This window comes from Nicotiana attenuata, unplaced genomic scaffold (genome assembly GCF_001879085.1).
Source record: "Nicotiana attenuata strain UT unplaced genomic scaffold, NIATTr2, whole genome shotgun sequence".
NCBI lineage: Eukaryota > Viridiplantae > Streptophyta > Magnoliopsida > Solanales > Solanaceae > Nicotiana > Nicotiana attenuata.
In genome coordinates, this window is record NW_017670461.1 from 527,699 (window position 1) to 540,086 (window position 12,388).

General features: G+C 35.8%; 1 long non-coding RNA gene across 1 annotated transcript; it reads right to left on the reverse strand.

Annotated features, from left to right (window-relative positions):
• Positions 1 to 5,618: 5,618 nt before the first annotated feature.
• LOC109239785 lies at positions 5,619 to 7,574 on the reverse strand. Its single transcript, XR_002069967.1, has 2 exons — positions 7,191 to 7,574; positions 5,619 to 6,003 (listed from the first exon to the last, which is right to left on the reverse strand). It is a non-coding gene; the product is annotated as an uncharacterized LOC109239785 (long non-coding RNA).
• Positions 7,575 to 12,388: the final 4,814 nt, after the last annotated feature.

The following is a 12,388-nucleotide window of genomic DNA, read 5'->3' on the forward strand; positions in this document are numbered from 1 at the left end:
CAATCTCTGTCTCATCCATTGGAGGCTTCACACGGGCGGCCTGCTCGCACCACTTAACAACATATTCATGGAAACTTTTTGTGGATTTTATTTTCAGATCTAAAAGGAGTTTCTATCCGGAGCAATGTCCACATTGTACTGGAACTGGCTGAAAAAATTTTGGCAAGGTCGTCCCATACGTGCCTAATGAGCGATTTTCTGGTCCATATATTTTGGAGGAAATTCCTACAAGACCTCTCCAAAGTATGCCATTAAAAGCTCCTCTTTTCCACCAGCGCCCCTTAGCTGGTTGCAATATCTTTTCAAATAAGTGATCAGGTCTCTGTGCCCATCGTACTTTTCAAATTTTGGCGTCTTGAAACCAGCTGGCAAGTGGACATAGGGAAACATGCACAAATCAGAGTAAGAGACACTATTTTGGCCAATCAAGCCCTACATATTCTTTAAACTCTGCTCCAAGCTTTTCATTTTTGAGCCATTTCTTCTTGCTCGGGATTCTTGTCCATTCTTTCTTGTTTAGCCCGGAACTCATACTGTGCAGGTTGAGTGTATGAGTCCGGGGTGACATAGTCTTGTCTGGTTGAAACTGTGGACCCTGGAATGTAAAAGTCGGAGGCTCAATATACAACCTCGATACAGTTCGCTACGCCGCGGTGAAGACAGGTGTTGTGGAGAACATTACTGGCGATGCCCTAGAAACCGGCGCCGGAAGGCGAACCACAAAAGGCATGTAGGGACCATTATTCGGCATTGGGGGGTACCTGCATGGGATAACGGGTTGGACATAGGGATGTTAGAAGCCCCACTTAATCTCGGGATCAACTCGGGAAACCTAGGATTACACTCGATGGTTCCCTCCCGTTAGACCATGCGTCCCACATCTCTATCATGCGGAGGCGTAGCATTCTGTTTTCTTCAGTAGTAGCTGACTCCAGCTGTGGAATAACCGGTGTTAGGCTATCTTCGGGGTTGATAATTGGTAGACTACTTTCGGAAGCCATAGGTACCTTTCCTTTTGATCTGGTGAAGTATGGATGGGAAGCCAGATTACCAACAAAACCAACCACCTAAATAGAACCTAACTAATTGGCACACACAATAACCTTGTTAGTTTGAGACATTTAACAAATAGGAAATCGCATGTTGAGATGCAATGCACCTAAATTGTTAGATGTTTTTACCTTGTGTTTGAACGGTCGCATGTTCCATCTTGGCTTTCTTTTCTGCTCTCTTTAGGTTTTAACGCTCTCTCCTAGTCCTACTGATTTCTTCACTCTTAATTTGTTTTCCCCTCGTTTTGTCACTCTTTGTTTCTCTCATTTGTTTTTGTCGCTTTTTGTTTTTCTCTTTTGTTTATTTTATTCTCACTCAAATTATTTATAGCTATGATCACATCCGATGAGTATTGCCTACGTATCATGACGCCACAGGAATCTGACAATTACGTAGTTCAGGAAAATAATGTAAAAATAAAAGAAAGAATTTTGGGTTTTCATTACAAAGACTCGAAATGACAGCAAACACTAACTCTAGGAAGGACATATAGACTTAAAACAACAACAGACTCGAAATGGACAACAAACAGACTCTATGCGAAAACAAAACATACAAACTCGATTAAGAAAACAAAACATACAGACTCGATAAAGAAAACTAATACAACGGGAAATGACTCGAGACTTCCGAAGAACACTCCAATTGGGGCCCAAGGAATCATCTATCTGCCAGCTTGACGTAAAGAAATTCTTGATCGGCCATGACCTTGTGAGCGAAAGCTATCGCCAAGGCTGAGAACATAGCTTTAGTCATATCTTCACATTTGTTGCATTTCATTGTGGTGTAGTCAGCTATTTCTTTGATTCTGAGCTTAGTAGCATCCGGTTCCTGGAACAATCGTATAATCTGCTGTTCTTAGACTTCCACTACTCGCCCGGTTCTATTGTTCTGGTTTTGCAGGTTTACTACATCACCTTCCAGCTTGTTGAGCAACGCGTAGCAATGTTTCCTTTCTACTTCAAATTCCTTGGACTACCGACCGAACGCCTCTTCCAGGGCACCCAATTCTTTCCTAAGGGCGAAGACCACTTCTTCGTGATGTTGCTTCGTCTGCTGTGACAACCTCACACAGTTATTTGTCTCCTCTTTTAGTTGGCCAGTCTTTTTTTTGGCTTTTCCCAATGCCTTTTCAGTATTTTCAAGAGTGGCATCATAATCTTGCATTTTTTCTAGCAGACTGGCAATAGTTCTTTGGTCTTTCTAGTTTCTGACCTGCACTTCAGAGGCTTTCTTCACTAGTTGAAGTTGAGCGTAGAAGACTTCATTTTTGCGGATCTGACTCTTCTTTTCACATTCAGCTTCTTGTGCTTGTAAGTATTTCTCAGAATTGAGGTTTCTCAGCTTTTTTTCTAAAGCATGGATAGTTGCCTGGTATCCAAATTCCTTTTCTCCCCAGGCCAACTGCTCTTGGATCTTATCATCAAAGGCTTGAACATGCGCGCCTTTCAGGCTCGAGCTCATAATCTACACAGTACCTCTTCCCAAACCACATAGCATAACCCGGATCTACCTTACCCCTTGCAGGATCCGGCACTTGGGTATCATCTTTCAAGTAGCGACAACCATCCCAAATTTTCTGAATTAAAGCCTTGGGGAGTGGGGATTCTAGGTGTAGCTCAATCACCTGCACACTCAAATCTTAATCCTCATGCACTACCTGGTACCTTCCTAGCTGTCTCAGAACTCTTTGTGGTGCATAGGGCTGGACACTTCTCAAGCCCAACAGTATCAAATAACTTTTCAAGGCCGATGTGTGTATCACCTCTCTTACCGGGAGCCATCCCAAAGTCCACTCAAATTGAATTGCGTTTAAATATCTTAGGAGGCATATCCAGGCTTTCACCCCTTCTGGCGAGTTGTAATCTCTTACTCTTTCTTCGTAACTCTCAATGAAATTATCCTTGCTTGGAACATAGCTCATGAACTTGGGGTGATGCCGAAGATGCTCAATCAACCACATTTTCAATAAAACATTGCACCCTTCGAAGAATTTTGCCCCGAACTTACACAGAGTCAACGCCCCATAGATGTCTGATAGAATGATCGGGGCAAGAGTGTGATATTCTTTGGTAGTGAGGACATGTACAACCCTTGTCTATGCGGGTATCAATTGTCCGCTCCGCATTTGGGCAGACCATAATTCCCAAAAATGTCACTATGAAGGCGAACCGGCGGTGAATCTGCATGTGTCCTTATTTTGCTTGTTGTTAAGGCCCTTTTCATGTATTTCAAATCCATTTGGCTGCCTGAACCTAGAGTAAGGGAAGTAGAAAGAACAGCACCCTTCGACTATGTTGGTCTTTCGGATTTTCTTACCGATGTTCAGAAGATCGAAGAACCGATGTACAGAGAGAGACCTTGGGAATATGAGCTTCTGGCTTCTCAAATCCATGCCAAACCCAGGATATCCAGCTATCTCTTCTAAGGTGGGAGTGAGCTCAAAATTAGAGAAGCGAAAGACATTGTGAACGGGATCCCAAAAGGCCACTAGTGCCTCGATCAAATCATCCCGTGGTTTAACTTCATAATATCCGTGAATGCTCCTATGTGCTTGGTGACCCAGTTTCGCCCGTCTTGCCCCAAGCCATACCACCACATCTGAAGCTGAAGTGGAGCCTCGTCTACAACCGTCAACGGTGTGTTCTGGACAGTGCTCATATTGTACCTATAGGTGGTTAAGGTTAGGATTGACACTAGTTTAAAAGACAAAACCAATGCACTCTTTTTGCAAAACAATCTTTTGCAAATAACCCAATTTTTAAGAAAAGTCAAAGAGAGGGTGGCTATTTTTGCAATTGTGGCCAAGGAAAAGGTGGCTATTTTGCAACTATGGCCCCTTCGTACTTCCAAGGAAAGCTTTAGGGCCTAGGGGAGGACATTATGATAAAAGTGACACCCAATTGACAAATATGTCCGTTCTTGCGAGAATAGCGCTTTAACAATTTGAAGATGTTTTAAGGCTATTCCGACAAAAAACGGCTCAGGATTAACTGAAGTTGGGTCGGCTTATTTGTTTTGACACAAACACTGGGCACATATGTTTTTTGGTTACTTTTGCAAAAAAATAGGGCCGAACCCTACGAAGGTTGCCTACGTATCTCATGACCGATGATAATCTGACCCGCGTAGTTCGTAATTTTTGACAAAACAAGGAAAACATGACACTTAAGAATTTTGGCTCATTTTGAAATGACCTTTCTTTTCTTTTTTTAACATTCGACAGAGTTTCAGAATTTTTCAAATACTATAATTTTTAGAAACGTGATGAATTTTCTCTCTCTTACCTCTCATTCTTGCTTTTGAAACTTTTCTCTCCCTATTCTAAAAATCGGTCAACATGCAGATTAGATCAAATAAAATTCACTAGTAGCACGTAAGATGCATCAGGATAGTCTTGTAATTTTGGATACACTTGTCCTAGACGGACCCAACACTGGTGTTGGGTCCCCAAAATCAAATGCACATGATGCAAACAAATGTTCCTACTAGGGATTTGGCATGAGGCTATGTTATTCTAGGTTTAAATTATGGGGATGTGCTTTAGACCCGGCTTACCCAAGCGGACAACTCGAGCCGAGGTGGGAACAGCGTACCGGGAGCACAAAAGTCTATCCGGCCTGGTTACTGAACGAGACCCGTTTTAATTGGTATGACCTATAACAGAAAAGTGACGTGCACGTGTGCACCATAAATTCAGAAGACTCAGAAGGAGGCGTAAGAAGACAGCTTATACAGTTCAAATAATATCAAAGCGGTAAATGGGCGGCAATTAGCACATTAGACTCACAAACACAGTAATATCATACAATCAATAAAGCCAGTATAATCACATTACAAGCTCGAATTCTGAACCCTGAACCAGAGATTCTGGGGTTCGATCCCCAACAGAGTCGCCAGAGCTGTCATACTTTCTTTTTAGGGAGAAAGGAATTTTTTCAATTTAAGTGATATTATTAAAATGGGATTAATTTAATTTATTTTTATAGAGTTGCCATTTGGAATAATTATTTACGGTGTCCCAAGTCACCATTTATTTTAAATCCCAAATAAAGAAAATTTTTAACTCTATTAAAGTCTGCGAAACACAGAAGAGATTACATAAGAGAGTTTGAATATTATGGAATGAATTATTGAGCAAGATGTGCAATTACTTCAGCTAAGGTTGTATTATTAGTTAATTTCTAAGGCATCTCATTCATGTTCATGAAGCTACGAGATAGTTTGTCGAAGTCTGGGCTTATTAATAGCTACTCAATTTTACGAAAGACAATCAGCTAATAGTGAAGGGAAATTGATCACAACGATTAACATGTTTCCTTTTGCCTTCTTGAATCTGGTGAATCAGGTGAGAGATGCAAATGGGCCCAGTAACAGGCCCAGCTGGCGTGATGGACGAGTGTTGGATTCTGTAACCTATTTTAGGCCCAAAGTCAGGCCATATGTAAGGCCACCATTCCAGTTACGATTATGGCCAATAATTGTCTATACTAGCCACTACTCTGACTTTTGCCAGATTCATTTCTAGTTCTACGCAAACAAAAGGAATTGGCGTTAATAACCAATAAAAAAGAATCGTGATTGTGTTTATATATGCATTCAAATGGCAAAATAGCCAAATTTTAATAATCATAACAATGACTCAAATATTGTGATTAGAATGATTTTCTATCCTTATCCAGATCTTCATGCTATCAGAAAACTAACTGCGAATAAGCATCATCTCCAAAGCTTGCATTTGAATTTCACAACTAACTAAAATCCTAGAATTTACAACTAAGCCTCTTAATTACAATCCTTAATGAAATCAACAAGGAATAAGTAGTTTTACTATACTTACAGTTTATTTATAACAATATCCAAACATAAACAGAAGATGCTCAGCTCTTAATTCAAGCATGCCCATCATCAGAGTGTTTAATCCCACTTTTTGGCTTCAAATTTAACAACCTGACCAATTAATGATTAAATCTGTAAGTCACAGCCAAACAAGACAATAACAGCCGCCTCTTATCACCCATTACTACAATCGATAGCATTTTTTTATTAAATTCACATTTAACAGTCATAATATACAAATCAACAGTGGAACAACACCAAACTTGGCATAGAAAAAACAGGATTCACATTTCACATACTATCAATCCAAAATGAACATATTCTAGTTCGATTCTAGAGATGAACACCTAATCAGAAAAGTATTCAGTACCTGAACAGTAATAAGAGATCTTAGAATAGCCAAAAAGGCCAGAAGTAAATCCAGCTACTAGTTGATAGAGAACAGCAATAAAATAGCAGATAATCCCAACGAGATCCAATTTTGAAGCCCAGAGATGCAGAGGATTTGTTTTGAACCAAATAGAAGCAGCTACAGTTTTTTTTTTTTTTGTATTGTTTTTAATTAAAAAAAACCGACCTAAAATCTACTTAGAGCTTTTCAGATCTGGAATCCTGAATTTCAGAATTTTCACCCTTTTTTGGTATTTTGGAGCGTGAGTGTATGAAAAGTGTGAATGTAGATGAGTGAGAGTGAAGCGGTCCCTATATGGGTGTGAAGAGTGTCCTGTTACATAAAAATGCAGAGAATCTTTTTCAGTTATTTCTTTCTTTTACATCCCTCTTCTTTTAGTTAATACTTCTCTTACCCCTAAAACCCGACCCCTTTTACTCTTTTCTAGTACAAAATAGTCCTTTCCCTATCTCCTGGAACTTTCCAGGTTGTTAACAGCCTTAGTTTAGTTTCCCAAATACCCCTTCAACTTTTATAATTACACTCTTTGCCCTCTGTTCTTATCACTTTTCCTTTTTAGATTTATTTTTATCCAAATCCCTAAAACCCAGGCTCAAATCAACAAAACGAAAACAGAAAGAAAAATGAACGACTAATCAAATAGACAAGTCAATTTTAATCAAACAACAGTTCATGCTAAACAAAGTAATCAAGATACGCCTAATTGAATTTTTATACTCATTTATCAACTAATAAAAAATTCTGCAATTAACACTTAATCAATCTGAAACATGATTTGACACCATTGTATTTAACAGAACAAATACACACACAAAAATGAAACAAGAAAAGAAGAAAGTGAATGAGTTACACCCATTTGATCTCGAGATGAAGCAAAAGAGGTGACCTTAGAAAAAGTTCTGGCCGGTCAACGGCTGGTTGACCAAAATCTGACCTCCGAGAAACGGAGTGAATCTTACATCAGTGGATAGCTCTGATAAGCAGCTTTCTACTGATATAAGTCTCAACCGTAAAAGAGAGCAGATCGATCGAGGAAATAAAGAAGGACCGAGTGGAGGCTAGGGTTCAGTTCCTAGATCTACATTCGAAGGATTCATTGAGGTTCTGGAAGAAGCTAAATGTGGGATGGTCAAGAGGAGAAAGCAAGAAATATCTGGTGATAATTTGGGGCTAGTTGGAGGTTGGTCGCCGCGGTGGGCGAATCCCGGCGATGGCGTGTGGCGGAGGCTGAGAGAAGGTAGAGGGGGATGATCTGAGAGGGGTTTTGGGGAAGTCCGAAACTTATATAGTGCTTTTTTGGACATACAATATATTTTTACTGTTAAAAAAAAAAGTTACATAACTACATGCGAATTACTTTAACGGAAAGTTAGCCGTTAAAGTAATTATTAAAAAAATAATTTTTTTAACACTTTGCAATATAATACTGCGAACAACCCCACTATATCTGTGATACTTTCGATTTTTTATTCATATAAACGAAGTTGAATTCTCCATTGATTATTATTCTATCTTACTTAAGTTCTTTCCTCAATATTTTAATACAACATGCTTTCATAACTAATTTTCAAATGCCAATCTAAAATAAAGAGGAAATCAAGTGTTCGTTTTATTGTTAATTAATGCTAATTAAAGGTTAATATGGTCAATTTTATTGCTAATTAATGCTAAAAGATGGATTTCTTAATCTGTATAAAAACATCCAAAAAATCACTTATTTTGGACCGGAGGGAGTATCGCTAATAAATATTTTTATTTGGCACAAAATTTGAAACTTAGTAATAATAACGATTACATCTTAAGCCTTTGGTCAAATGTTAATGATATGAAATTTTCAAACGAGAAAAAGAACAGACCTTTAATATTGTCAATCTTATCTGAAGGATAAATTGATAAAATTACATACTTATCTAAACTGAAAAAAGTATTAGTAAAAGTTCACGTAAATTATGTATAGTTATTCACTCTACTCATTATTATTCTTATATATAGCAAATTATGGCATTAGTAAATAGTAATGTGATTATTTTTAATATATGGATAAGCATGTATAAAAAGATATTGGATTATGACCAATAATTCAATATTCAATGTATGAAACCTCACGAAGGTTCCAAGTAACACAAGATTGACAAGGGAGGAAGTTCACCTTCTGGAAGCTTCTTTTTGGTGTCTATGTTCCTTTAATTAATGCTTTCTAATTCAACAACACATATTAGCTAATCTCTTTATGGCCAAATAGTCAAATACACGTTCTACGGTTGCAATTTTGCAATTTTTTTATATCAACCCATTTCATTGAACTTCTTCTCATTTTTCTCTCTCTAATTTTTTAATTTGGTGGGGACCTCTTTTCCGAAGATCGTATTTTATTTATTTTTAATTTGATTACTTGCAAGAGATATGATATTTTTTTTTTGGTCCAAAATAAACTAGTTATATTAAGTTTGCGGTGACATAGTACAAGAAACTAAATTTGATAGTATACATAATTCTCCTAGTTGAAATAGCCTTAATCCTCATGGATAAACATGATAGTCTTACCTACATTCAAATACGTCGTTCACATCTTTTTTCCGGGGCGTACTCCGAGGCGTTTGAGGTGCATTTTTTTATTGAGGTGTAAGTCCTAGAGGCCTTTTCAAATCAAAACAAAATTTGTGAATTAGTCCTTCATATAATATCCAATTTTTCAAACGTCAGCTTGGTAATTACTCAAAAAATTAAAAAGGAACTGAAATGCATTAAATTTAAACGTCAAGACCTTTTTTTATTGATTGAAGCCTTAATTCATGGTATTTCTCAATTTTTTATCTTGTCCGCTAGTCTGTTAATATCTCCCAAAAGCAACGATTTTTCTATTTTTTTTTTTACAAATACAAAGAGAAGTTCGTTCTCCTTCATAGCAGCAAGTTCAAGGTTCAAATTGCAGTTTAGTCATCTTTTCTGTTCCTCCATGTAGAAAACTTTATTCTTTTCGACTCAAGTTACTTGTACTTCTAAGTAGCATATAATATATTTTTTTGAGTAGCTTTTTTTGGGGGATGGAGCACATCTTATATATATATATATATATATATATATATATATCATATTTTTATAGTTTTTTTCAATTTTTATGCAATTTTACTTGTTTATTAATATTTACCGTAATTATATTATTTTATAAAATATTAAAAATTAAATACATATGGGGCTTACGCCCAGTGCCTCAGGGATTACGTCTTGCTGAGGCATATATAAAACGCCTCCCCTTACGCCACGCCTTTTAAAACACTGATTCAGTTGGCACAAATTAAGATGTTAATTTTTTATAGATAAGTGCGACTAAAATAAATATTAAAATAATTTCTTTTTTTTCAATAGTTATTCTAATACTTTGTCTAATTCTTTTTCTTATACTTTCTCTAATTCTACTTATATAATAGTTTAATAGTTCAATGTTAATTTCAGTATGTTATAAAAATTATATCCTTATAGAATGAATAAAATATTCAAATGTAATTAAATAGCAAGGATGTCATATAAATAAGGATTAAAACGAACACTTGATTTCCCCTTTATTTTAGATTGGCATTTGAAAATTAGTTATGAAAGCATGTTTTATTAAAATATTGAGAAAAGAACTTAAGTAAGATAGAATAATAATCAATGGAGAATTCAACTTTGTTTATATGAATAAAAAATCAAAAATATCACAGATATAGTGGGGACCACAGGAAGTTAGGAGTCGAACGTTGCTTCTTTATTTTGGTGGGTTGTTCGCAGTATTATACTGCGAAGTGTTAAAAAAATTATTTTTTTAATAATTCGCAGTATAATACTGCGAATCATTTTAACGGCTAACTTTCCGTTAAAGTAATTCGCAGTATTATACTGCGAATTATGTAGTTATGTAACTTTTTTTTAACAGTAAAAATGTATTTTGTGTTCAAAAAGGCACTATTTAAGTTTCGGACTCGATTTTAGGGTAGGGGTGGTCGTTTCGGACAGTTATAAGGGGAACACAATATTAGTTGTCGATCATTGGATCAAGTGAGATGAAGGGTGGGGATTAATTCGGAAAAAAAATGCGGTTGTTTGGTATTGCGGAAAGTCTGGACCAGGTGAGTTAATGAACTGGGCGGGGTATTGAAAGAAGAGATTTTTTCTTTCCTATACCATATATGAAACCTTATTACCAAAAATGTGCATAGTTTCTAATTTACCCGCCCTGTCCACATACAGTCATTATACCAATCATTAAATACTAATTAATAGTAGCTGAATCTTCCTAATTTGTCGAGCTAAAATTGAGGAATAAAATATTCTAAAAAGATTTGGCGTAAATCAGATCAAATCATATTCTTCCAGATATTCCTATTTAGGCGCGCTACAATTATGGAAGTACATATTTTTCCAGATATTTTCCACCATTGATATCCATTAAAAAGCTTGAAAGCTTTGATTCAAATTTGGGTTTTCAAAAATCATTATTTTTTGGATTGGGTGTTGTTGAAAATAATCGGGAATATGGTTTGGAGTTTATATCTCAATTTTGAGGGGTTTTGGTGAAGATTAGACTTGATTTTGACTGAAATTCAGATTGAAACTCGAAGAAGAAGAAGAAGAAGAAGAAGAAGAAGAAGAAGAAGACATATTGCAGAAATTGTAGATAAATTGTAGATTATTTGTATTCTGATTGTAGATGCTTTATTTTCTGTTTTCACAAATAAAAAACGGCTAAAACTTCTACAAATCTTCTGAAAAAACGTAATTATGTCAAATATCACAATTATGCTACAATTGGATGGGAATTGGGATATAAAAATCCAATGTACCCAGTTTGTAAATATTTTGTAGATAAATTGTAGGTTATTTGTATTCTAATTGTAGGTGCTTTGTTTTCTGTTTTTACAAATCAAAAACGACTAAAACTTCTACAAATCTTCTGCAAAAAATGTAATTATGTCGAAAATGCCAATTATGCTACAATTGAAATGGGAATTGGGATATTAAAATTCAATGTATCCAGTTTGTAGATATTTTGTAGATAAATTGTAGATTATTTGTATTCTGATTGTAGATGCATTGTTTTCTGTTTTCACAAATCCAAAACGACTAAAACTTCTACAAAATCTTCTGCAAAAAATAGTCTATAATTTTTCTATAATTTATCTACAATTTCTGCAATATGTCTTCTTCTTCTTCTTCTTCTTCTTCTTCTTCGAGTTTCAATTTGAATTTCAGTCAAAACTAAGTCTAATCTTCACCAAAAACCCTCAAAATTGAGATATAAACTCCAAAACATATTCCCAATTATTTTCAACAACACCCAATCAAAATAAATAATGATTTTTGAAAACCCAAATTTGAATTGAAAGCTTCAAAGCTTTTTAATGGCTGTTAATGGTGGAATTGCTGCTCTCTTGTCTCTTTAAAGGTTTGTTCTTCTTCATTGAGAAAATTTGAAGCTGAAGGTAAATGTGTGTATGAACTTTGAAGATTTGACTTCAATTTTGATGAACTTTGTTGTTCTTCATTGATGAACTTCAACTAGAGTAAAATGGGGAACCAACTTTGTTGAAGGATTTCTTCAATTTTCTGTGAATTTAGAGGGAGAATTTGGTTTCAGAAGATGGAAAATGGTAAAAAGAACGTGGGTATGGGTAAAACGTGGGTGGGACTGAGGGGTTAGGAGAGAGAAACGTGCAGATTCCTTTAATTAAGGAGTAAAAAATGTACAATTAATTATACCCTTAATTAATTATGGTATAGAATTGGTAATTTGGTATACTAAGTGTAATTAAGTCAAACCTTAACATTGAGGGTAATAAGGTTTCCTATGTGGCATAGGAATGTAAAAATCTCTTGAAAGAAAACTGGGGATCAAATGTTTAGCCCAATTACAATAGGGAATAGGCGTCCCCTTTCTCTTTTCTCTTTTTATTGGGTTTTCAAAGTTGGCCAATTAGCTAAGCATTCTAGTTTGGGCATCAACTCAGTCTACTAATTGGCTAAAATTATTTTTTTTATTAGCATTAAATAGCCAATAAATGTATATCACAATAATAATATGTATATCAAAGTGTATATCAGAATCTT